General features: G+C 44.1%; 1 long non-coding RNA gene across 1 annotated transcript in view; it reads left to right on the top strand.

Moving 5' to 3' along the window:
* The first annotated feature begins 275 nt into the window (after positions 1-275).
* LOC129555350 (uncharacterized) overlaps positions 276-25,796 on the top strand; it is an 84,179-nt gene continuing 58,658 nt past the window's right edge. The window contains exons 1-4 of the long non-coding RNA XR_008685739.2: positions 276-672; positions 21,134-21,190; positions 21,281-21,353; positions 22,524-22,626. This is a non-coding gene — a long non-coding RNA (uncharacterized LOC129555350). The remainder of the gene's footprint in view (positions 673-21,133; positions 21,191-21,280; positions 21,354-22,523; positions 22,627-25,796) is intronic.

The following is a 25,796-nucleotide window of genomic DNA, read 5'->3' as shown; positions in this document are numbered from 1 at the left end:
TTTCCTTGTACATATGGAGCTTGTATTGAGTTGTGCCTGGGAAAATGTGTCTCTGAGTTGGGATTTCAACTTGATATGAGCTTCCTCTGAGGAATGCGGGCTTTCCTGGTAGCTCAGAGGGTAAAGCATCTGCCTGCAATGTGGGAGACTTGGGTTCAATCCCTGGGTCGGGAAGATCCCCTGGAGAAGGGAATGGCAACCCACTCCAGTATTCTTGCCTGGAGAATCCCATGGACGGAGGAGCCTGTAGGCTACAGTCCAGGGGGTCGCAAAGAGTCTGACACGACTGAGCAACTTCACTTTCTTTCTTTCCTCTGAGGAACAGATATTTGTAGAAATCCATCTTTTTCCTCCTCCTTCTCATTTCTCTTTCCTGCATGGGTACTGGAGATGGTCACTGAGAAGACAGGACCTCTGGTTGTTCTGTAATTTCAACCCAGGCAGTTGGAGGCTCCTCGCCCTATTCCCTGTCCTTGGAATGTAAGTTCCACCCACCGTTCTTATACTAGGAGCTGCTTCAGGGACACATCCATGAGAAAGTAGGTATTGTTGATACCATCTGGATGAAACATATGACTAAATCCACTGAATGCCTCTGGATAACCTTTGAAGATTTGGCCAATAAGGATGGAGATCCACTCATCTCTCAGTGGCCCAGGACAAACCTAATAAGTAAGTTCCCTTGCTTATTAAACTTGCCACGTAGCAATCTAGAGTGTTCTGTCCCTGGCTTGGGTCTCTCCTTGTCCTCTGTGTACAAGAGCATTTGTGACCCAACAGCAGGTAGTGTTGGGGAGCAAAATTTGCCACCCCAAATGTCTCTTTGGCATGGGGATTCTTTTGAGCGGGAAAACAAACAAGGAACAAAAGACTCAGGAAGCCTTTCTTTTCAAGCATCCCCAACCCCCATCCCAGCTGGCTAAAGAATTTAGATAAATGAGCCACTTCCAGAATAGAGCTATCACCAGAGATACATGCAAGACTATGGGCTAGGCTTTGTGGGTTGAAACTGTAGGCCAGCCTTAGATCAGGGTCCACTCTGTGTCTCCCTGTCCCTGCCAAACATTTGCTTTACTATTTTCATGTCAGTTGCTTTCCTCCCCTTTAAGGGCCCACATTGATACCCTGAACATCCTCTTTTCTCTGTAGCTGAGGATGGTGAGAATTTTGGCCATTTTGGCAAGTTATTCAGTTTCCCTGTGTCTCTCTCATGTATGCTTGTATGTGTGTGTTAAGTCACTTCAATCGTATCTGATTCTTTGCAATCCTATGGACTGTAGCTCACCAGGCTCCTCTGTCTAGACAAGAATACTGGAGTAGGTTGCCATGCCCTCTTCCGGGGGATCTTCCTGGCTCAAGGATCGACCTGGCATCTCCTGTGGCCCCTGCACTGCAGGCAGATTCTTTACCTCTGAGCCGCCAGAGAAACACTCTCCACGTATTGTCGTTCGGTAGCTCAGTCGTGTCCGACTCTTTGCGACCCCACGGTCGGCAGCACACCAGGCTTCCCTGTCCTTCACCATCTCTCCTACTCAAACTCATGTCCATTGAGTCGGTGATGCCATCCAACCATCTCATCCTCTGTCGTCCCCTTCTCCTCCTGCTCCGATCTTTCCCAGCATCAGAGTCTTTTCTAATGAGTCAGCTCTTCACGTCAGGTGGCCAAAGTATTGGAGCTTCAGTTTCAGCAACAGTCCTTCTACTGAGTATTCAGAGTTATTTTCCTTTAGGATTGACTGATTTGATCTCCCTGTTGTCCAAGGGACTCTTCTCCAACACCACAGTTCAAAAACATCGATTCTTCAGTGCTCAGCCTTCTTTATGGTCCAACTCTCACATCCATATATGACTATGGGAACGGGAAAAATCATAGCTTTGACTAGACGGACCTTTGTCGGCAAAGTAATGTCTCTGCTTTTTAATATGCTGTGTAGGTTTGTCATTGCTTTTCTTCCAAGGAGCAAATGTCTTTTGATTTCATGGCTGCAGCCACCATCTGCAGTGATTTTGGAGCCCCAAAAAATAAAGTCTGTCACTATTTCCCCTGTGTTTCCCCATCTATTTGCCATGAAGTGATGGGAAGATGCCATGATCTTCGTTTTTTGAATATTGAGCTTTAAGCCAGCTTTTTCACTCTCCTCTTTCACTTTCAAGAGGCTCTTTAGTTCCGCCTTGCTTTCTGTCATGTATACATGTTATTAAAGCTCTGTCTGATTTTTCTTTTGCTAATCTGTCTCATGTCAAGTTAACTCCGATCAGTCAGGAGAACCCTGCAGCGCAGAAGGAAACTTCTTCCTCCTGGCTAGAACAACCGCACTATGATTTTTCTCCTTTTTATAACCAATATGTCTATTTTGGCTTTAGCCTAGGATTTTTGATACCCTGTTCTCTCCTTTGACTCTGTTCTCTAGCCAAGAAGGTTTTACTCTCTGTGGTTTGCATTGTAAAAAGAATGATTTTTTTTCTTCCTTTATACAGTGTATGGAGAAGGCAATTGCAAGCCACTCCAGTACTCTTGCCTAGAAAATCCCATGGATGGAGGAGCCTGGTAGGCTGCAGTCCGTGGGGTCGCTAACGTTCGGACACGACTGAGCAACTTTGCTTTCACTTTTCACTTTCACACATTGGAGAAGGAAATGGCAACCCACTCCAGTGTTGTTGCCTGGAGAATCCCAGGGACGGGGGAGCCTGGTGGGCTTCCGTCTATGGGGTCACACAGAGTCGGACACGACTGAAGTGACTTAGCAGCAACTTAGCAGCATACAGTGTATACATGCTCAGTCACTCAGTTGTGTTTGACTCTTTGCGACATGGAATTTTCCAGGATGAATACTGATGTGGGTTGCCATTTCCACTCCAGGGGATCTTCCTGATCCTAGAATCGAGATCCCACATCTCCTGCGTCTCCTAAATTTACAGTTGGATTCTTTACCACTGAGCCACCAGGAAAGCCATTTTGTACAAAATGCTTCTACAAACTTGATCAATTTCCCAGCCTCACGTGTTACTCTTGGAGACAGACTTCTCACTCACCCTGTGCTTTGAGGTTCACCAAGGTGAGTGGGTGGGGCTGTCTTTGATAATGGAGTGAAACCTCGTACCCAAATTAATCTTACAAAACTGCCCAACATCACAGGACAGTGCCCATCAGGAGAGGGTGTCCCACTTCTGGATTTTTTGTGAACTTCCAGGTTCTCACTGACCCCTGGTTAGTAAAGACACTGTCTTAGTCTGAATTGCTTATATCTAAATGACATCGTTCCGTGTGTATCCACAAAACCGTGGTGACTTAATGATGTTTTAAGAGTTTACTTTTGAAGTCAGATATACCTGGATTCCAATACTGGCTCTATCAGCTGCATGACCTGTCAAATTAATTCACCTCTCTGAGCCTCAGTTTCCTCATCTGTAAAAAGAAGAGAGTGGTACCTGCCTCACAGGCTTTTATAATAATATAGTATAGGAAAACACCTGGAGAGTGCCTGCTACATAATAAACCCTCATTAAATATTAGCTCACATCTCCCTTTCCTTGTTCTTCCCTGGTTGCTCAGTGGTAAAGAATCCTCCTGCTAATGCAGGAGATGTAGGTTTGATCCCTGGGACAGGAAGATACGCTGGAGAGGGAAATAGCAACCCACTCTAGCATTCTTGCCTGGGAAATCACGTGGACAGAGAAGCCATGGGGTCACAAAAGAGTTAGATACAACTTAACAACTAAACAACAACAAACAACAACATTTTCCTAGTATAGACCAATATTTTCCTATTTTCTTCTCGTCTATTGCCAGTAAGAGGCCACCTGGCTTCAAATGACTTCCAGGAGTGTCAGCCATCATCTGACTCAGCAAATATGATTTTATAACCTAATCATGAACTTAGGCCACACCATGGAGAAGGGGAAGTATCTTTATCTTTTGTGTAAGTAGGATCTTCAAAGCGTCTTAGCTTCTGATGTGTCATTTTTAAAGGGAGGAATTCGAGATGGGATAACATCAATTACCACTTCCTTTTCACAACCAGGATCGTTAGAAGTTTTCTAAATCAAAAAGGCTTCATTATTTTTATTGTTATCATATAGAGTCCTCAAGATCCTTGGATGTTCTAGGATATTTTCTTTTCCCAAGGATCCTATTGAATAGCTTGTTTACTACTTTTCCCCTCACAACAAATATCTGGTTTCATGTGGCTATCCCTGGAAGAAAACAGACTCTAAGCTCCCTTTGGAAGGACAGCTCTGAAATTAAATTGTCTTAGAATTGACATGAACTTTGCTTCAGCAATAAAAATTTGAAAACTCCAGAAAGAACAACCTTGCTTCTTGGAAATATCCTTGCAAAGGCACTTAAAGATACCAAGTTCAAATCTGAATTGGGAAGTTACAGTAGGAATAGGATTGGGCACTGCCTGTATGGCTGAGGAAGAGGACAGGAGGTGAAAGGGAGGTCTACAGGCTTGAAGTGAGATGCAAAGGGTTATTTATCTATGCGAGGGTTTCTTAACCTCTGCACAACTGGCATTTGGGGCCAATTCTTTGTTGACAGGGTTTATCCTAGGCATTGTAGGATGTTTTACCCTTTAGATGACGGAAGCAATTCTCTCCCCTCAGTTGTGACAACCCAAAATGTCTCCAAACAATACCAAATGTCCTCCGGTGACAAAGTCATCCTCTCCCCCAAATGTCCTCCAGGGACAAAGTTGAAAGCTGCTGATTGATTGAAAGGTTTTCTGCCAACCCTGCGATTAATGTTTGCTCGCTCTCTGAATTTCAGGCACTGATGCTTTAGAGCAAGGGTTGGCAATATGTTCTGTGGGTCACATCTGACCCATGGCTCATTCCTATGAGCTAAGAATAATTTTTACAGATGAACATTTGCAACCCCATGTGATGATAGGGAGCATCCACTTGAACTCCCATTATGTGAAAGGTTATCCTAAAATATTTCCATACTTCTCATCAATAGACCTGTATTACACAAGAATAGTACTTTATTATTATTATATACTATCAATAATATTATATTTTGAATTACATTGCAAAATTTTTGGAAGTTTGTGTTCTCTTTTTTGTATAAATGTTTCCCAGGTGGCACAAATGGTAAAGAACCCACTTGCCAGTGCAGGAGATGTAAGAGATCCCTGGGTGGGAGATCCCCTGGAGGAGGGCATGGCAACCCACCCCAGTATTCTTGCCTGGAGAATCCCATGGACAGAGGAGCCTGGTGGACTACAGTCCATGGGGTCACACAGAGTTGGACATGACTGATGCAACTTAGTATGCAGCACACCATATAACAGCTTTGATTTTCTGAGCCCTCAAAGCCTAAATATTTACTCTTTTGTTTTTCCAGAAAGGTTTGCTGACCCCTTGCTTTTATTTTAGAGCATCAGAATTATTTGGAGGTCTTGCTAAAACAGAGATTGCTGGGCTCCATCCATGAGCTTCTGTTTCAGAAGGTCTGGACTGGAGCCTTGAGAATTTGTGTTTCTAATGAGTTAGTTCCTGGGTGAGGCTGCTGCAGCTGCCCAGAAATGTTTTAGGATAGCATTTCACATAATGGGGGTTCAAAGAGGATGTTCCCTATCATCACATGGGCTCCAAATGTTCATCTGTAAAAATGATTCTCAGCTGATAGGAATGGGCCATGGGCCAGATGTGGCCCATAAGATATATTGTCAACACTTGCTCTAAAGCATCAGTGCCTGAAATTCAGAGAGGGGCCAAACATTCATTTCAGGGTTAGCAGAAAACCTTTAACATAATCATCAGTTTTCAAAAGCTGCCTATGCTTTTGAAAACAACTGTTTTAGGCTAAAACTGATCACTGACTGGGGATTCATTTCTGGATGGTGTGATCCTGTTAACATTTGACCTGGAAGCTGGTCTTTGGCAAAACGGAGTGTTTGAAAAGGCAGCTTCTCTTACAAAGAGATTTAGCTGAATGTAGTTGGTGGGAGGAAAAATTTAACTCAATATACATTGTGTTTACTGAGTGCCTACTTTGTACGTGGTACCAGAGGAGAGGAAAACCAAATATGAAGGAGAAATAGCTCTTGTTCTGCCAAGAATTTTGAATATCATGAGGTGAAAAGGAAGGACAAAGGGGAGGCTATATGGAAATCCTTGATTAAAAACATTGGATGGAATGGCCTAACCCCTGCGCAAAAAGAAATGATCAGAAAGAAAAGATAGGCCACAGAAAAGGGCAAAGGGCTTTAGCTCATGGCTGGGTGGCACATGAACTGTGCATGAGTGTATTGAGCATAGGGACATAGACACGTGTATCATGATATTTTGGTTGCAAGTGACAGATAGCAACTGGAGCTACCTTAGGCAAAAAGGATAAATTGTTGGAAGGTTGCTGAGTTGTTTTAGATCGGAGGTTGGCAAACTTTTTCCCTTAAGGCCCACATAATGAATATTTCTTGTCTTCGTGGGCCATATTCTCTCTGTTGTAGTGAGTCAGCTCAGCTGTTGCAGCATAAAACAGACATTGACAGCCCGTCAACAAATGTGTGTGTCTATGTCCCATAAAGTTTCAATGGCAGAAACAGGCTGCAGCTGAATTCGGTCCACAGGCTGCTAGCTTGCAGGCCTCCAGTTTGGATAATTCAAGGAACTTGGAATACTGAATTGCAGAAAGGGCACAAAAGCAGCGAGATTCAGAAACGGTCAGAACCTGACCTGACCCCCCATGGGACATTCTCTCCTCTGACTGTGTTGTCTTCAGTCTGGTTCATACATTCTTACTGAAGACTGTCTTTCATGGTGTAGACAACTTACATCGTGCAACACCTGTCACCTGAGAGACTGAGAAAGGAAGGAAGGGAGGGGAGGGGGAGTGAGAGTAAGAGCGAAGCAGAGAGGCTTACTCTCTCACTCAGTTCCGGGAAGAAAAAAATCCCAGGGAAGGAGTGTGATTGGCTGATGACTAAGGACTGCAATGGTGAGGATGGAGTTAGGTAGGAATCTGTTGCCTCTTACTACCACCACAGGGGGCGGGGTCAGAGGACAGCAACTCAAAACAGCAGATGAGGGACTGTACTGACGGAATACAGAGATAGTTAGATCCCTTTTGTTTTTAAGGAAGGGCTGCTAATGTAGGCTAAATTACTGCTCTGCAGTCGTGTGTCTCTAACCATGTTCTATGACTTGTTAACAGGCGTTATGAAGAGGACGATTTCTCTGAAAGTTAAGGTTGGCCAAATGCAGGATTATAGGGGTGACTTTGTTGTTGTTCAGTTGCTCAGTCATGTCCAACTATTTGTGACCCCATGGACTGTGGCACACCAGGCTTCTCTGTCCTTCGTTATCTCCTAGAGTTTGCTCCAACCCATGTTCATCAAGCCGGGGTTACTTTATTGCAGAGCTTTTCAGAGCCTTCAATACACTGATAGCATTGTCACTTTGCGTGACAGGACAAGTAGGAAACTGTCCCTGAATTTACTGAACATAAGATTTATTACATCTTCTAGTGAGAGGTCCAGGTGTAGGTGGGCATGAAGCGCCCCCTTCTCTGAGACGCATGTGACTTCAACTCTCCAATTGCTGGCCCCGCTCACAGCCCCAGCTCCCATCATCTCTACAGGCAGCGTCTGGGGCTGTGCTTCCTTATTTACTGTCTGGCGTGTGGAAGAAACGCTTCCTGCCCATGAGCCCTGAGCCACTCTCTCCTTGAGTCACTTTGACTCAAATTGGCACACGTCCCTGGACTCATCACTGGCCATGGATGGAGTTGTCATGACCTGCTACCTACGTGTAGGGCACGGTTACTGGAAAGTCAAACATAATATCTACCATGTATTATTTTTTGACAGATCTTTACTGAATTTGCTAAAATATTGCTTCTGTTTTATGTTTTAGTTTTTTGGCTGCAAGGCACGTGGGATCTTAGTTCTCCGACCAGGGTTTGAACCCTTACCCCCTGCATTGGAAGGAGAAGTCTTAACCCCTGAACCAACAGGGAAGTCCCTACCATGTATTTTAAAAGCAAACTTACTGCTCAGCAAGAGGGCCTTTGAAAGAATGTCTTTCAGATTTACAAGCTCTGTGGTTTATATGACATGAAAAATTCATGTGATTGCAAATATTCAGACTTGACAAACATCTCTTCCAAACGCTGATGCCACTCATGCTAAAATGAGTGCCAACCCACACATCTTCTTACTCAGCCTTGCAATTCTGGATTTATTGTCATTCCATCTTTTTCTCTTTCCCTTCTGTTCTCTCCTCCTTCTTTCCTTCCCTTTTCTGTCTTTGATTTTGCAGTCTTGGCTACCATTTAAAAAAACAGTACTTTTTTTGGGGGGTGGGGTGTGGGTTCTGGGGAAGAAGTTTATAGACTTTGTCAAGGCCTCAGAGAAACAATAGGCCACTCTTTGGTGAAAATTCCATCTCACAGCTGTAAACTGGCAGAGCCAAGACCCCTCTGTCTGATTCCAAAGCCCAGGTTTTAAAGTCCCATGAACTCTACCATACATGCTTTATGAACAAAGCACATCTAAGGGAGCAGCATGAAGAGAGAGGGCACCTCAGGCCATCATGGAGGAGTCATGATGGCGTGACATGTTCTTCCAGGAGTTGGGTTCTGGCCCTTCTCTGTACCAGGCTATTGCAAAATTAAATGGGTTGCTTTTTCACTCATACATTAGCGAGATTAATGGCTGTCCCATTTTAAAAGAGAAACAGGAGTGGTCACAATCAAGCTCTCCTGATTGTTTTCTGTAATAACATTCTCTGTCAGAACTGCCCTCTGTGTATTGAGGCCCAGCCCCCTCCTTTGTGCTCCAGGCTTGAAACTTTGCTCTTTTCCTCGAAGGCAGTGTCTTGATTACTCTGCTTCCTCAGCTAATAGCCCTTCACTTACTGGATGAAGACTTTTTCTCAGGGGATCAAAGGCAGTTGGGTTCTTCAGCTTTAATAGAACCATTCTCAGAAGCATCCTAGGTACACACCTTATCTCCTGTTCAGTGTCCCATTGAGAGGAAATGGCCAAGTGGAAGAAAGAATCTCTTTGAATGTCACTTGTAATCAAGGGAGTTCTCTGTGTTGCCCAATCAGCCCACAAAGACATATTTTCCCTTGATTCTACTTCTTCTTCTTCTTTTTTTAATGATGCTTTACTTTATGGAGTTGGGAGGATTGGAAATCTGTACTTTGATGAGGACATAGGTATTTATGTAACTTTCATATCTTAAAAAACAGGCTCTGAAAATCTGGTCTCTAGAGATTAAATCAGGACCCATTTATTACCATCTGTAAGAAAACAAAATTAAACAGTTTGGTTTTGGTGAAAAATTAAGGAGGCAGTAAGGACGTGAAGAAAGCAAATTTAAATATGGATACCTTAATATTGGGTATGGTTTATCCTATGTATAAATGAGGATGTTTATGAGTTTTAATTCCTTGTTTTCATCTCTTTTTGGCAACATTTTCTCTCTGCAGCCTAAGGCTGAAACCACAGCCTTGATGCAGGGCAGAATTTGGGTATTTATCAGGTCTGAGAGAGAGTGAAGCACAGGGAAGCCTGGCATGCTGCAGTCCATGGCGTTGCAAAGAATCAGGCGTGACTTAGTGACTGAACAACATGAGGTTCCCTTGAGAGGCTACAGGGTGTAGTGGAGAGCAGGCAGATCTGGAGATTGACAGTGATAGCTTAGAATTTAACACGATCTCAGTAGATACATGATTTTGAGCACTTTGTAAACCTCTCTCAGTCTCAATTTCCCACTTGTCAAAGCAGGTTTAATACATGAAGTTCTCAGATCAAGTCAGGGCCCCTCAGTTACAATGGCCATGATCACCTAAGCAGTGCTTCCCTTCACCGTCTACTCTATCAACCTGTTTACTTGCACAATTGGTTCTTTACATATTTGTTGTCTGTATCTCCAGACTAGAATGTAAGCTCCTACAGGAAAGGGCTTTTCCAATGCTGTATTCCTAGAGGCCCACACAGTTCTCTGTACATTGTAAGCTCTTTATAGGTTTTTATTACATGAATGAGAGACTGAAATTCTACTTCGTTGAGATGCTAGGACAATTATTTCAAACAGTGTTTGCAAAGTGTCCAGTACAATGCTAGGCACTGAAATCTTGAAATATATCCATTTATATAGGTTTTGCCACTGAAATACCCATTGTAAGGAAGGGAGGGTAATACTCACATAAATCCTGTTCTTTTTTTAAATCCTATAGGATGGAGTCCCTAAGCATAGATAGTCTTATATGAGGACTCCCAGGCAGTGCTCCCAAGCTCAGGGTTCTTGGATCATTCTTTATATTTAGGAAACCTGGTGACAATCCAGGGATTGAAACTGGGTCTTCTGCATTGCAAGCACATTCTTTACCATCTGAGCCACCAGGAGAGATTTTACAATTTTATATGTTTATTTGGGCTGTAGTCAAACCAACTCCTTGTAGTATGTGGTAAGCCTGGTTATCTCATGCTGCTTAAACATGCTGGATGCTGCTTTCCTGTGTCTGCTAATTAGAAGTGGAAAATTAATTCATTGAGTGTAATCAGTGGTGCCTTTTAAATAAACACAGTCTTTGAAATCTCGATCAGTGTGCAGGAGAGAAGAGAATGAGAAATCCCCTTGGTGGGGAGTAGACTGGATCCCACAGAGCTCAGAGGAGTCCCAGACATCCCAAGGGTTTGGCTGGACTGGGAGATCTTTGAATCCATTTGAAGCTGATGAAGAGAGACGATTCTTAGGAAGAATGAGCTCAGGAGGAATAAGTTTGCTAAGAAACAGACCTCTCTTTCTTTCGTCTAGGTTTTTTGAGAAGGCAATGACAAGCCACTCCAGTACTCTTGCCTAGAAAATCGCATGGACAGAGGAACCTGGTGGGCTGCAGTCCATGGGGTCGCTACTAGTCGGACATGACTGAGCGACTTCACTTTCACTTTTCACTTTCACACATTGGAGAAGGCAATGGCAACCCACTCCAGTGTTCTTGCCTGGAGAATCCCAGGGATGGCGGAGCCTGGTCGGTTGCCGTCTATGGGGTCACACAGAGTCGGACACGACTGAAGCGACTTAGCAGCAGCAGTGACCTAGTTAACAGTATCTCAGTTCTCCATCTTTTGTGAAAATTCCCATTCTGACTGGGAGTGTGTTGTTTGCTGGGGTTTGAGGTTGGGGAGGAAATGAGTGGAGCTACACCTGGTACAGCTGTTTCTTTCTTGTGCTCCAGCAGAAGTCTGAGACTGTTTTTTTTTTTTTTTTTACAACAAAGAAATAGTGAAAAAAAAAAAAAGAACAAAAAAAGAAACGTTGTTATAATTGCAGTCATGGTCCGGGGCATTATGACTTGGTTTTGTGAACACAGATCTCTTCTCCATAGGAGCTCAGGTAAATTCTTCTTTAGGAAACAAAAGCTTAGAAAATCATAGCTGGAAGAGTTGACACTCCTCATCTCACACAGGTGGCGGAGAACGTAAACCATTGCAAATTGCTTGTTTGATGATGGGTTTTCCCCTTCATTATGAAAAGCCCAGCAATAATGCCACAGTTATGAAATCCATAGAACAAGGTTAATCCTTAGGTGGAAATCCACCTAGGTAATAATAATTCTCGTTTTCTCCATCAAAAACAAACTGCGAGGCATCGTCATATTTAAATACAATGCCACTCAGGGCATGTTTTGTTTTTGTGTGTAGCAGAGTTGGCATTGCTTGATGAGGGCTCAAATATACCATAATAATCAGACACTTAGGCAGTTTTTCTTCCTGTAAGTAATTTTAGAAATCAACCAGAGTTAAGTACTGCATTTGGGCAGGAAAATAAGGTACTTTAGGATTTATTTGTTATATGCTGATGTCCTAGGGAGAAACATATTTTCAGGCAAGGGAACAAAGAAACAATAGATGTTCGTAAAAATGTAATTTCACAGCAGTGTTTCACAATTCAAAGTTTCAGATTCTTTTCAGACGTTGTTAGTAACAAACTTGGAAGAATTTTTTTAAAAAAGACGTATTCAAAAGTGCTGGCTTGTTTTAATCTCCAGTTTTAAAAGTAAATTCTGAGTGATTGCTCCATGTCCCAGGATGAGATAAAAAGAGACAGTGGTTGTGAATCCTGAGTTTGGGGGTTTTATTGTCTTACTTGGCAGGTGGGACGGGCAAAAGGGAAGGAAATAAAATAGGACAAGCCACAGGACTTATGCTGTTGACAATGGAATTGGCTTCTGAATGAAGGTGTAGAGGATTAGGTGTGTGGTTATAACTTTTGTGATGTTTGTATTGGGCCTTCTGCCCACCACGTCTCAGAATACTTTTGTTGTTTCCAACACATTTTTTAGTTTAAAGAATATGATCTACCAGGAGTTGCTGTAACACTTTAACAAACCCTAGGCCAATTCTTCCTTTAGCAGTCATCCCATATATCTTATGGTTGTATGGCATCACTGACTCAGTGGACATGAACCTGGGCAAACTCTGGGAGACAGTGAGGGACAGGGAGTCCTTGAGTGCTGCAGTCCATGGGGTTGCAAAGAGTCACATACAACAGTGAGTGAACAACGAACAACAGCATACATCTTATCAGAATAGTTGAAAAGCATCACCTCTTACATTCAATATCACTCTCTGTTGGAAAAATTTTAAAGGACTTTTTATTATTTTTGCTTTTAAAATGATTTGGTTACTTATAATCCAATTTACTATTGTTTATAATTTATCAGCAATCATTGCAAGATTTCCTGAGTGTGTATTCATATCCTATAGTCAGAAAAATCCTACCAAAATATTAAAAAAAAATGAAACATTTTTATGAATGTAAATCTAGCTGTTAAAAAATACTGACATCACGTTAGGATTTGTAGACATTTAATTAAATACTAAGTTCAATTTTTCAGTTTTCTTGCTTATACTAAAGTCAAACTTCCTTTGCATTTTTCAAACATTTCACAGGTTGCTGAAAACTCCCTAGTTATTAGACCCTGTGCAGAACTTCAAATACCACAGACCACATATAGAGAGCAATACATGTGTCTTCTTTGTTCAACAGGCAAAGCCTTCTCAAGAGGAGTTTCATGGCCATCAAAAATAACATGAAATAGAGAATCTGGGGGCAAGGGGCTTGACCACTTTAGTCACTGAGCAAGGCCCCAAATGACTTACATTGTGTTGTGGTTTTAAGCAGGCATGAGGTGAGCAGTTTCTCGGATAGTTGAAAGAATGTTTTATTCAATGGTTAAATGCATCTATATATTTAGCTCTTTTTATATTTCACGAAGAACCATATGGCCGATGGTCCTCAAGGAGAAGGGATCAAATATTTGTTGAGAACTTACTGTATTCCAGACTTCATGTCAGGTGCCATACATATGTGAGTTTATGAATTCACAAATAGGTTAGCTTAGTATTTTTGAAATTGTTTACACAGACTCACAGATACAGAGAACAGAATTGTGGTTGCCAAGGGCAGGGGGAGGGATAGAGTGGGAGTTTGGGATTAGCAGATGCAAATTATTTTATGGGATAGATGAACAAGATCCTACGATATAACAGAGAGAGCTATATTCAATATCCTGTGATAAACCATAATGGAAAATAATATGAAAAAATGTACATACATGTATAACTGAATCATTATGTTGTACAGCAGAAATTAATACAACATCATAAATCATCTAGACTTCAGTAAAATTTAAAAAGTTATTTTACAGATGAAGCAACTGGGATCAGAGATTTTATATATATACATATCTATGTATATATATGCACATTTGAATAGATTCACACTAAGTAGATAATAGCAGTGATGTTCAGGGAGAGAAGTGGTACTTTTATCTGTTTGCCTAAATGTTTTCACAGTTAAGACCATATGCATGCATTTCTTAACTAAAAATAATGTATTCATTCATAAAAGGAAAATTAAGACAATAAGGAAAGACAAAGCACAGTCTTGGACTCCTTGGGGGTTCTTTCTGTTCTTCCTTCCACTTCCTTTTCCTCCTGGTCAGTGCCCTACCTGGGCTGAATCCTGGAGAGAATGAAATGGAACACCTCAGAGGATTTGGTTTCTGAATGATGGCTGGGGGACCAGGTGACAAACTCAAATGTGAGAGGGGGGGCTCCAAGTGAACTGAACCTTGAACAATGAAAGAAACGGGAACATGGGGAGACTGGGGGAAAATTTCCCTGTGAGTCGAGAATCTTCTTGTAAATTCCCATCTCCAGGTGTGTTTGTCAGACATTTCTGCTTGGGATGCCCTCATCCTCCTGCAGGTGTCAACCACCAGATACTTCCTGAGCACTTTCTATGTGCAAAACACAGGGGGCTTTGAGGCATTAGAGTGATGATTCTTGTCCTCAGGGCATCCACTGCTATCACTGCAGTCCTCCTGAAGGGAACAGACAAGGATGAAAGTGAAAGTGCAAGTATTAGTCACTCAGTCGTGTCTGACACTTTTGCCCACCAGGCTCCTCTGTCCATGGGCTTCTCCAGGCAAGAATACTGGAGTAGGTTGCCATTTCCTCTTCCAGGGGATCTTCCCGACCCAGGGATCGAACTCTGGTTTCCTGCATTGCAGGAAGATTATTTACCATCTGAGCCACCGGGGAAGCTCTAGAAAGAACGATAGTGCCACAAAACCAGCGTTACCAGAGATACAAGATCTGGAAGCAGAAGTGATGGGGGCAGAGGAATTACTCTCACCTGTGTTCTCATGTTTAGCTTTCAGAACCTTCTCAGCTTACCCCATCTGAATTCCTGGTGCCTATTAGAAAACACCCTTAACTCATATTTTCCTTTTCAATAGAAAGAGCCAGCATTTTCTAATGCCAAGCAGTATTCTGCACTAACTTGCATTATCTTACTAATCTTCAGAATTGCCCTGTGATGGGGGGCTGATTATTTTCCCTTCATCATAAAGTGGTTGAGCCAAGCATGGTGAGGTTACCTGCCCAAGGTCAGAAGCAGAATTGCTCCAGCAGCAGCCTGAGGGGGGCCTATAATGGCCAAGAAAAAAAACAAATCCTTGGGAAAGAACAGAAAATTGCTGCTGGCCCTGAAAAAAGAAGACCCAACAAGCCAATGACTTGCTCTTTCCAGTTATGAGAACCATCAGCTGCCATAGCAACAAGTGTGGTGAATGCTAAATCTCCCTCCTGAGACAATAGAATACTTATGACTCTAGTGAAGATACACACTCAGTGTATCTTGTAAACAATCATGGGCATTTTGCTGTCTTCCTGAGAAAGGGTACCTCCATTTTGCTGGTCACTTTAAGAGCATGCTGCTGCTGCTGCTAAGTCACTTCAGTCGTGTCCAACTCTGTGTGACCCCATAGACGGAAGCCCACCAGGCTCCCCCGTCCCTGGGATTCTCCAGGCAAGAACACTGGAGTGGGTTGCCATTTCCTTCTCCAATGTGTGAAAGTGGAAAGTGAAAAGTGAAAGTGAAGTTGCTCAGTCGTGTCCGACCCTTAGTGACCCCACGGACTGCAGCCTACCAGGCTCCTCCATCCATGGGATTTTCTAGGCAATAGTACAAAGTACCGGTTATTTCTCTCTCCTGGGAACAGTGAGAAAATGAGGAGAAGATGGGGTTGAAGTTGGTAAGGTTCAGGAGACCTCTTTGGTGTAGAGTTTGACGGTCCTACCTCTGCAGAGCTCAGAATTACACTGAGCATATCTCCCCAGGCTCTTATCTCCCTCCCTCTTTGTCCTTCTTCTCCTGTCACGCCTCTACTACCGCTGTATCAAACGTATTTCCTTGCCAAGTGACTGCTGTATAGGCTGTGATGATGTTGTCTTCTGAACCCTGAGAAAGGGCATAATCCTGTGGTATGTGTCTATGGAGGTGGGGAGGCTGTTTGGAGTTGGAATCCCTGGAATTCCATCCTGTAGCAGCAGCGAACGGAGAAGGCAATGGCAAGCTACCCCAGTACTCTTGCCTAGAAAATCCCATGGATGGAGGAGCCTGGTAGGCTGCAGTCTGTGGGGTTGCTAAGGGCCGGACACGACTGAGCGACTTCACTTTCACTTTTCACTTTCACACATTGGAGAAGGAAATGGCAACCCACTCCAGTGTTCTTGCCTGGAGAATCCCAGGGATAGGGGAGCCTGGTGGGCTGCCGTCTATGGGGTCACACAGTCGGACACGACTGAAGTGACTTAGCAGCAGCAGCAGCAAAATAGTCTCCTAGGGCAATTGGCTAAAAAAAAAAAGGCCTTATTTGACTTTATTAATCTCATTGGGATTCTGTATTTGAGTGCCTGAAACAGGAAGTCGTACGTAGAATGGAAGACTGAGATGAAGGGTATTATCCAGGTCTAGGATTGGGGATGCAGAGAAAGAACTGGGGTAGGGTGTGGAGTCATGGGAAGAAAGCTGGCACCAATGGGCTCGGAACGAACAAGGCTTGGAGGTAGTTGTGGAGCGCAGACGGTCCATTCAAATGGAGCCCTCAGTTTGGCCAGGCTGTCAGTATGTATGGTGTGTTTTCCAGGGAATTTTGCGTGGGGGAATGGACTTTTAGCTGCAGACCACGACCAAGTCCATGTAAGGTGAGAAGGCTCACCCTCAGCTGCCTAGGCCATCTCTGCTAAGTGAGCCTCACTCCAGGCTTGCAGGGCTTCCCAAATGGCACTAGTGGTAAAGAACATGACTGCCAATGCAGGAGACGTAAGAAATGTGGGCTTGATCCCTGGGTTGGGAAGATCCCTTGGAGGAGGGCACAACAACCCACTTGAATATTCTTGCCTGGAGAATCCCATGGACAGAGGAGTCTGGCGAGCTACAGTCCATTGAGTCACAGGGAGTCGGGCACGACTGAAGTGACTTAGCACACACTCATCAGGCCTCCAGGGTAAAGGCCAAAGAAAAATATTGATGGGTCTCTCTACGATTAGCTGGAACAAGTCCAGGAAAAACACATTTGCTCTGTGGCTGTCCCCTGCTATTTTTTGCCATCCCTGAATCCTTTCCCTCTTTTTCTGGTGATGCATTTCGAGGCCTGCTGGGGAAGTGTATGCACACATGAGTGCACCTGCACACGTACACACAGCCCTATGCCCCCCGCTCATTTCTTTGAGATAAGCCTGAACTCGCCCTCAGCTCAAGGGATGGGCAGGGGCCCAGGTATAAGGACTTTTCCCTGGCCACGAGGACTGGTTCAGGAGTGAGCGTGCGATGGATATGGATGTCTATCACTTGATCTTGAATTCTCTCTCCATCCATCCATCTCTCCTCTGCTGTACCTCAAGAGTTTGGCCAGTATAGACTTCACTGGTGAGCTCCTCTATCTTCTGACTTCTAGTCAGATTCTGCTGTTTCCAAACAGAGGCGAGAGAGCAGAGGAGGGAAGCTCACCCTCACCATGAGCTTGCTGCAGCCCTCCACTAGAGGTTGCGGCTCCTGGCAGCTCTTTCTAATTCCAGACCTACAGATAATAAACCCCAGCGTGTGGCCCCAGAGAGCCTCCGGCCCCTGTGGTTTCCCTACATACTGCTTAGTTATTTTAGAATGGTCCCTTAATCAAACTCTCCTCCAAATTATCTAATAAAAGTGAACTATTTCCTATCCAGTCCCTGACTGATACAGAATACATGGTGATGGTGGTTTACTCACCAAGTCCTGTCCAACTCTTGTGACCCCAAGGACTGTAGCCCGCCAGACTCCTCTGTCCAGGAGATTTCCCAGGCAAGAACACTGGAGTGCATTGCCATTCCCTTCTCCAGGGGATCTTCCTGACCCAGGGATTGAACCCACGTCTCCTGCTTGGCAGGCGGATTCTCAACTGCTGAGCCACCAGAGAAGCCACAGAGTACATAACACAAGCAGAAATGAGAGACTCCACAGGACTTTGGGCGGGACTCTTGGGAAAAGACAATCTCTTTCTACTGAGAGTCTAATGCAGGCTAGAGTTGGCATGGGAAAACCTGCCAGAGAATTCAGCCAGCCTGGAGGGGAGCCAAGAGGCAGGGAAAAGAGGAGAAGGGCTCGTCCCTGCACGATTCTTGGAGTACTTGGATCCAGTTGTGCATGAAGACTCCCTACTGCCCGGACTTTCAGTGGCAGACACCAGGCAGTTTTCGCATAAACCACTTTGAGTGCATTCCTTCACTCATAAATGAAATGGTGTCGTAACTTCTCCATTGTCCTTGTGTCCTTCGTGTGGTTCAGCCTGGCTCGATGGACACATCAGACATCCTTAGGTGGGGGCAGGCCAATGGGAGAGACTAGAAGAGGGGTGAAAGCCGTCAATATGCCACGGTTCCTAGAAATGGTGCCCGATATCAGTGCATTGTAGGGTTCAGCTGTTTTTCATTACTGAAGAGGAAAGTAAGGTCAAGAGAAATGAAGCGACAAAGTGAGAACTGGGCCTGGAACCTCTACCACCCAGAGCCACGAGGAGTGGAAACTATTTTCCCCTGAGCCCGTCAGACATGAGCAACGCATATAGGAAAGTATTTGTGGTTTGGAGCCATCAGGAGAATTAAGCCTGTGTCCTTAAAACTTCTAAAACCCCATTTATTTTCCCCCAGAGATGGGTTGGCCCCATATTTCCAGAACTGGAGGCACCAAGGGAAGAGACGTGAATTCCAGTGTATCTAATCGGTTATTGGTTTCTGAGGCTGAATGGTTTCTAGTCTGCAGGGGGTTTTCAAGAGGCTTGGAGTGTGTTAGGAGATGAAACCAAGCACAGTCTAATTTTATCACAATGTCTATAACACTGACCATGCCTAGTGAAGGGGCAAGAAGGGGAAAGGTTTATTTTTCTGCTTTTATTTTTATCAACTGAACATATAAAAATAAACAAGACCTTCTTGCTATGGTGAAATGTTACTTAAAGCCATAGGGAGTACAGGAGGAAATTTCACAAAAGTCTCAGTTTTTTTCTCCTTTACAACATCCTGATATGATAATGGGAAATGTGTATTTGAAGTGAACAAATACTGTGCTTTTAATAAGCATTCTCATTGGGAGCCCCAAACCCCAATTTCCTACCTGTGATTAGAAATGTAAAAGGCCTTGAGAACCAAGTATCAGTTAGATACTGATCATTTGATACTGATCTATAACCTGTGCAGAATTATGGGTGAATACACAGAAAAACTCATCTGAAACTTTCACAAAATCCAGCATTTCACATTAGAAAAGAATCCCAGTAAAGTTGGAATAGGTGCTTTTCTTAGATATGAAATATCTAATCTCCCCAAGTGAAAGTTACCGAATCGCGTCTGATTCTTTGTGACTGCATGGACTATTTAGTCAATGGAATTAGTCAATGGAATTTAATCAATGGAATTCTCCAGGGCAGAATACTGGAGTGGGTAGCCTTTCCCTTCTTCAGGGGAATCTTCCCAACCCTGCGATCGAACCCGGGTCTTCTGCACTGCAGGGAGATTCTTTACCAGCTGAGCCACAAAGTCCCATATCAAATGTCATACTTAATGATGAAATTTCTAAAACATTAGTTAGAAAATGTAAAAGAATAACCATTTTTATGGCTTCTATTTCACACCATTTGGTTGGACTTAAATAAGGCAAAAGGAAAGAGAAGGACAGAATTGAAAAGAAGGGGACAGAGTGATCATGTCCTGACCTAACATGGTAAGACACACATCTTTTCAGAATTGAGAACTGAGCCCACCGATCCGTCTTTCTCTTCATCGTCATGGCGGTCAGAGGCTCTAAAGTGATGTTGCAGGTTAACAGTCTTAACAATGGGACAAAATAAACTGCGGGAATATAGAGCTAATTCATAAATGTTGGTCTCTTTAGCACAAATCTCCGAATGATGGCTTTAACCTGGCTAATGGTGTAGTGAGAGGAGTAGAAGCTGACCAATGGGGTATTGTCAGAAATGTACTATAGAAATCAATATAATGGCAGTTGGAAACTCTTGAGTGTGGACATGACCACATTCAATGTCTTTTCATAAGATCTTTGAGGTACACTGCACTTCACACCTCCTTGTATTTCAGTGGTCACTAATCGTTACTGTTGTTTAGTTGTTCAGTCGTGTCCAACTCTTTTGTGACCCTGTAGACTGCAGCCCACCAGGTTCTTCTGTCCATGGGATTTTCTAGGCAAGAATACTGACTGGAGTGGGTTGCCATTCCCTTTTCCAGGGGATCTTCCCAACCCAGGGATCGAAACTGCGTCTTTTGCAGCTCCTGCTTTGGCAGGTGGATTCTTTACCACTGAGTCATGAAGCCCTGATCACTAATAACCTTCTGCAAAATGCTTCAAATCACAGCTTCCTTTGGAAGGACTTTCTAAAGTTACTCTCTCTCAATAGAAGTTGGTTCTAATTCAGTGCTTTAATTTGCATGTCTTGTTTAGAGTTTCCCCCGACCCCCTTTAAAAAAAACGTATCACATCACATGAGAAGTCTCACCCCTGGAGTTCATCTATATGGAGAAGTTGCCAAACTTTGAGTGAAAACCTTAGACTTTAATGAAGTGGGTTTTCTTCTCTCCCTTTTTCTTTCCTCAAAAAACCTTCAAACTTTGGAAATCAGTGTGGAACTGAAGGGCCTTGGGTAAATATGCACGAAGATGGAATGACAATGTAGGCAGCCTGGCTGTGGAGCAGACGATCCTAATGATATTGGCTCTGTGGTTTTTCCCTTCCCGCCCTCACATTCATTTCTTTCTGAGTAATGTTTTGGGCCCAGTGGAAAAGTGCACGATGTTTTCTGGTAGTTGAAATGAGGTTAAAGTAATGAAATTCTGCCAACTAAAGTTTAGGAGGAAAATGCTTAGTAGTTGCTGGGACACCGCCAGTTTTTATGAAAGCAGTTGTGTAACCAGAAAAGGAACTCAGTGGCTTCTACAGCAGTGGGTGTCCCTCAAGAACTTTGGTAGACACTGGGAGGATGCCTGTGTGAAAACTGGTCAGAAATGAATTCCCACTGGGCTGTAAGCTCCTTGAGGGTTCAGCTGGTATCCTATTTTAGCCAAGGCATCCCTGATTCCTAGGCCACAAATCCTGGAAAAATCAACTGAATGAGACCAAAGAGGAGAAATCTGAGTGATACAATAGATGCTCTGATGCCCAGGTTACATCCCCTCACCTCCCTGTGAATTGGCAACAGCTGCGTGGGCGGTTATGGGCCACCTTGTGCTGGATGGTATGCAAGGCTGAGATGTGAATCTTTCTGTATTCTGCCTCAGGTCCTTTTTGGGGTCATAGGAAGCTTGCGTGGCTATACAGGGAAGACCAGAAGCCAGGTAATGGTAACTCTCCTGGGGAAATTCTCAGCCCATGAGGGCTGGGAACTGTTGGCTAAACGTTGGTGGCTAAAGTCTTCTGTCTTTTAGGTGGACACCCGTGGGAGGCATCCTGTATGCTTGGAAGTGATTCTCTGTTGCTCACAGCCGTTCTCTTGGTCAGGTACCCTGTTTCTCATCTTTCTGCATCCCATCCACCCTCCTCCCTCATTCCTGCTTCCTGAGTTCCTCTGCCAAATAAAACTCTTGCCCCTTAGTCCTTGGCACTCACTCGGCTTTGGCGGAAACCCAGACTAAGACAGGTGTGTAGGAGGAGGGCACAAGCTTTTGTTTTTCCAAGTGGGTCCCCCCATGATTTCAGGTCTATTGACACTCCCTCATGACATGCTGATGCCATCCTAACTAGTAGGGATGCAGAGTCCTGCCCTGGGTCTGCCTGCCTGGGTTCACCACTTACAAATGGCATGACTCCAGGCACAGTCCTTTTCACTTTGTGCTTCATTTCCTTTTCTGTAAAATGAAGATGATAACAATGTACCTACCAGGGTGATGATTACAATGTGATGAGAACATGTCTATAAAGCTCTTGGCTCCAGGCTGGCACCTGCTACGTGCTCGCCCATGCTAGCTGCTGTTAGGATGGTCACTTCTCATGTGAAATGTTTTCACTCTATACACTGAATCTATTATTCCTAATATGAAACTATAAGCTTACGACTGGAATCTGTGGCTTTTCCATCTTTGTGGGCTCTGCTGCACTCAGCATTGTCACTCTCACAGAGTAGGCGTTCAGTCGCACTATAGGAAAAAAGGAAAGTCCTTGATCTTATGGGCAATGATTTGAATTGACACCATCTATTCTCAGAACTTGGAAGTCTGGAATCACTTTACTGTCCTTCAGAAGCGAAGACTGACCTCCCATGGAGTGGACATTGGAGTCCATTTCCAGAAATTATCATTATCAGATTGCATTGTGATAAATTAAGAATTATTGAGAGTACAAATTTATTTCTTCCCCTCTTACCAGTTCTGTTCCATAGACTTTTCTTCAGTGTTGGAAGTATTCTTTTCTGCTCTTCAGTACAGTCGTCAGTAGGTGCTCTTGAGCACTTGAAATGTGACACACGATAGAAACTGAATTTTAAATAGCATTTTATTTTACATAATTCAAATTTTAAAAGAGCAACACATGACTAAGATCCCACAGTAAAGGCCGTTGCAGAGCTCTGTAGTTCTAGCACCTGGCCCAGTGCCTAGGGTTGATCCTGATAGAAGTTCATAGAATGAAAAAGTGGATGATTTTTTTTTTTCTTCTTTTTTGGCCCCTCTGCAGTATGTGGGATGCAGGATCTTAGTTCCTTGACCAGGGATCAAACCTGTGTCCTCTGCAGTGGAAGCACAGACTCTTAATCAGTGGACCACCAGGGATGTCCAAGGTGAGTGAATATTAAACACGTAACATCTTCCCACATCTACTCTCTTCTTTCTGCTTCACAACTGCCCTTTGAGGAATCGTAGCAGAGCGATGCTTATTTCATAGATGGTCACAGGGATGATACAGCTATTCCTACTTCTCCCATCACTACTAGTAATGATGGTGACAGCTGCCAGGCCTTGAGAGTTACTCCAGGCATGAGCTGGGGTACAGTGGACGTATTGTCATATTTATTCTTCACGATAACTTCATGAGGTGGTATCTTATTTGGGGTTTCCCCCTGTATTCATTTGCTAGGGCTGCCATAACAAAATACCATAGACTAGGTGGCTTAAACAACAGATCTCACAGTTCTGGAGGCTAAGGTCAAGGTCAAGGTGTCAGCAGGTTTGATTTCTCCTGAAGCCTTTCTCCTTGGCTGGCATATAACTGCCTTCATGCTGCGTTCCAACATATCTTTTCTCTGTGTGTGCAAATCCCTGGTGCCTCTTTGTTTAAAGTTCCTCTTCATGTAAAGACACTGGTCAGAATGGATTAGGGCCCACCCTAAAGCCTTGATGGCTCAGCGGGTTAAGAATCTGCCTTCAATTCAGGAGACACAGCAGATGCAAGTTCTATCCCTGGGTCAGGAAGATCCCCTGGAGGATGACATGGCAACCCACTTCAGTATTCTTGCCTGGAGAATCCCATGGACAGAGGAGCCTGGCAGGCTACAGTTCCCAGGGTCGCAAAGAGTCAGACATGGCTTAGTAACTAAGCTCGAGTACGTTTAACAGCCTCAGTTGAACTTGGTCACCTCTTTAGTGACCCTACCTGTAAGTACAGTCACATTCTGGGGTTCTGGGGATTTGGGCTTCAACATAGGGATTGAGGAAGACACAGTTCAGTTCATAACACCCCCAGTGAAAATTCTGAGGCAAGGCCTTGAGTGGAGGTAGTTTATTTGGAAAGCCCAATTGAGTTTTTTGCAGGGGAGGGAGGGCAAGTGAGAGGTAGAAAAGCCAGGAAGGGTGTGGTAATGAGTATGTTACTGGACCTCAGTCCTGCTGGGGAATACAGGTCAGAATTGCCCGACCAGACCCCAGGGAAGTTGGACCACTTATCCATAGACTCCACATTGGGCATCACTCTCTAACACTTTGGGATTGCCGCTGCCTCTGCAGAGCAGACTCTTTTGGTACAAGAAAAAGTCTTCCAGCAGAGACGAAAGAGACACAGGTGTTTAAGGTGGGAGACTCAGTTTAGCTAGAATCTCCGCTCTGCCAGGGGATGTGGGGGAGAGGAATGAGAACGTCAGGAGCTATAGAACGGGATGTTATCGTCTCTATTTTCCAGATGAGGAAACTGAGACAGAAGTGAGTAACTGATAACAAATGATGGAGTTTGAATTTAGTCTGTTTGATTGTAGAACCCACGCTCTTAGCGTTTTTTAAATGGACGCATAATTGATTGACAAATATATTCGTTTCAGGTGTGCCACACGGTGATCTGATACTTTCATAAAGGATGAAATGATCACCGTGCTTAGTCTAGTTACTGTCTGTTACTATACACAGGTATTACAATATTATTGTATTTCCTATGCTACAGCATGTGCACATTTATGAAGTTAATGAATCTCACGCATTGATTGAACAAACATTTCTTCGGCATCTTCTATAGCCCAGTCATGCCAGTGGAAGGGGTAGAGCGATGGGCAAGACCCAGCTCTGCTCTCAAGGAGTTTGTGGTCTTGTTGTAGCCACACGTTCCAGGAAACAAACTCATTCAGAAGGACAATGCAGATAGTGAAGTGCAGTTTATTACACCGGCGGGCCCAAGGCAGAGTCTCCTCTTCCAAGGACCCCGACCAGTTTTTGTGAAAACCTTATAAACCCACCTCCCCAAATTCCCTGAAACTAGTCTGAACAAAGGAAGAGAAAGATACAATCAAAGTTAGATTCATATGCCTTAAGCCTAGGTAGTTAACAGTGGACAATTATCAATAGGCCTGTGGTCATACCCCAATAAGCATAATAGAATTTATGATTCTATTTGGTTACACATATTATTAGGGTATTCTTTTAGGCAATGGAGAGTCTAGGTATGAGCCCTGGGGTTCTTCCATCTGGGGGGCCTGGTTTTCCAGTTGGTATGTCTTTTACATAGATACTGGGCAAAGAGCTCAAAGTCCACAGTCCATCCCAAGATGGAGTTCTGCTTTCAAGATGAAGCCTGTTCTGTTTCCTCCTTCAGTCTGGTAATGACTTATTCACAAGTAGTCGGTGGCAGAGCTGGAGTGATAACCTGCGGTCTTTAGACTCCTGGTACAATGTTCTTTGCTCTCTCCAAGCTGAGCTATAGACCCACAGTTCAGTTCAGTCGCTCAGTCGTGTCCGACTCTTTGCGACCCCATGAACCACAGCACGCCAGGCCTCCCTGTCCATCACCAACTCCCAGAGTTCACTCAAACTCATGTCCATCGAGTCAGTGGTGCCATCCAGCCATCTCATTCTCTGTCGTCCCCGTCTCCTCCTGCCCCCAATCCCTCCCAGCATCAGAGTCTTTTCCAGTGAGTCAACTCGTCGCATGAGGTGGCCAAAGTATTGGAGCTTCAGCTTTAGCATCAGTCCTTCCAATGAACACCCACAGGTGAACATTAAACACTATCAGGCCATTTCTGTTCCTCATTTTTGACACTCCCTTCTCAGTCTCAGAGATCAGTCCTATTGATGGCGTGAAACAGCTCATTTTTTAGCTTTGTTGCAAAAAGATGGAGCAAAAGATGCATGTAGAATTTGCCACTGGGACTGGTTTTCTCCTACTTGTTGCCGTTCACTCTCTCCCCTTCCCAGTACTTCCGTCCTCATGGCCACTGCCAGGTGCAGTGGTTTCTGTGTTCCGTGGTGACATGGCCAGGTGAACATGACAACCATGCCTGGAGCATTGTACAACGAGAGGCTCCACCTGCGATCCGTTTGAAAGGCTCCCTCAGCCTAACCATAACCCTAACCCTAACCCTTAGGGAGGGCTGGTCGAGTCCAGCAGTCTCTGAACTCCCCGACAGGAAAATGAAGCCTCTCTACTCAGGTTAGAATTTCTTTTCATCAGATTTACTTATTCCTGGGTGGCAAGACTGTGATGTCTATGTTAGAGTGTGTGTGTTTGGGTAGCTATTGAGTCTGCACGTCT

Source organism: Moschus berezovskii, chromosome 12 (genome assembly GCF_049115385.1).
Source record: "Moschus berezovskii isolate FMDL1 chromosome 12, NW_MosBer_1.0, whole genome shotgun sequence".
NCBI lineage: Eukaryota > Metazoa > Chordata > Mammalia > Artiodactyla > Moschidae > Moschus > Moschus berezovskii.
The sequence above is the reverse complement of the archived record's forward strand: the minus strand, read 5'-3'. Positions and strand labels throughout refer to the sequence as shown.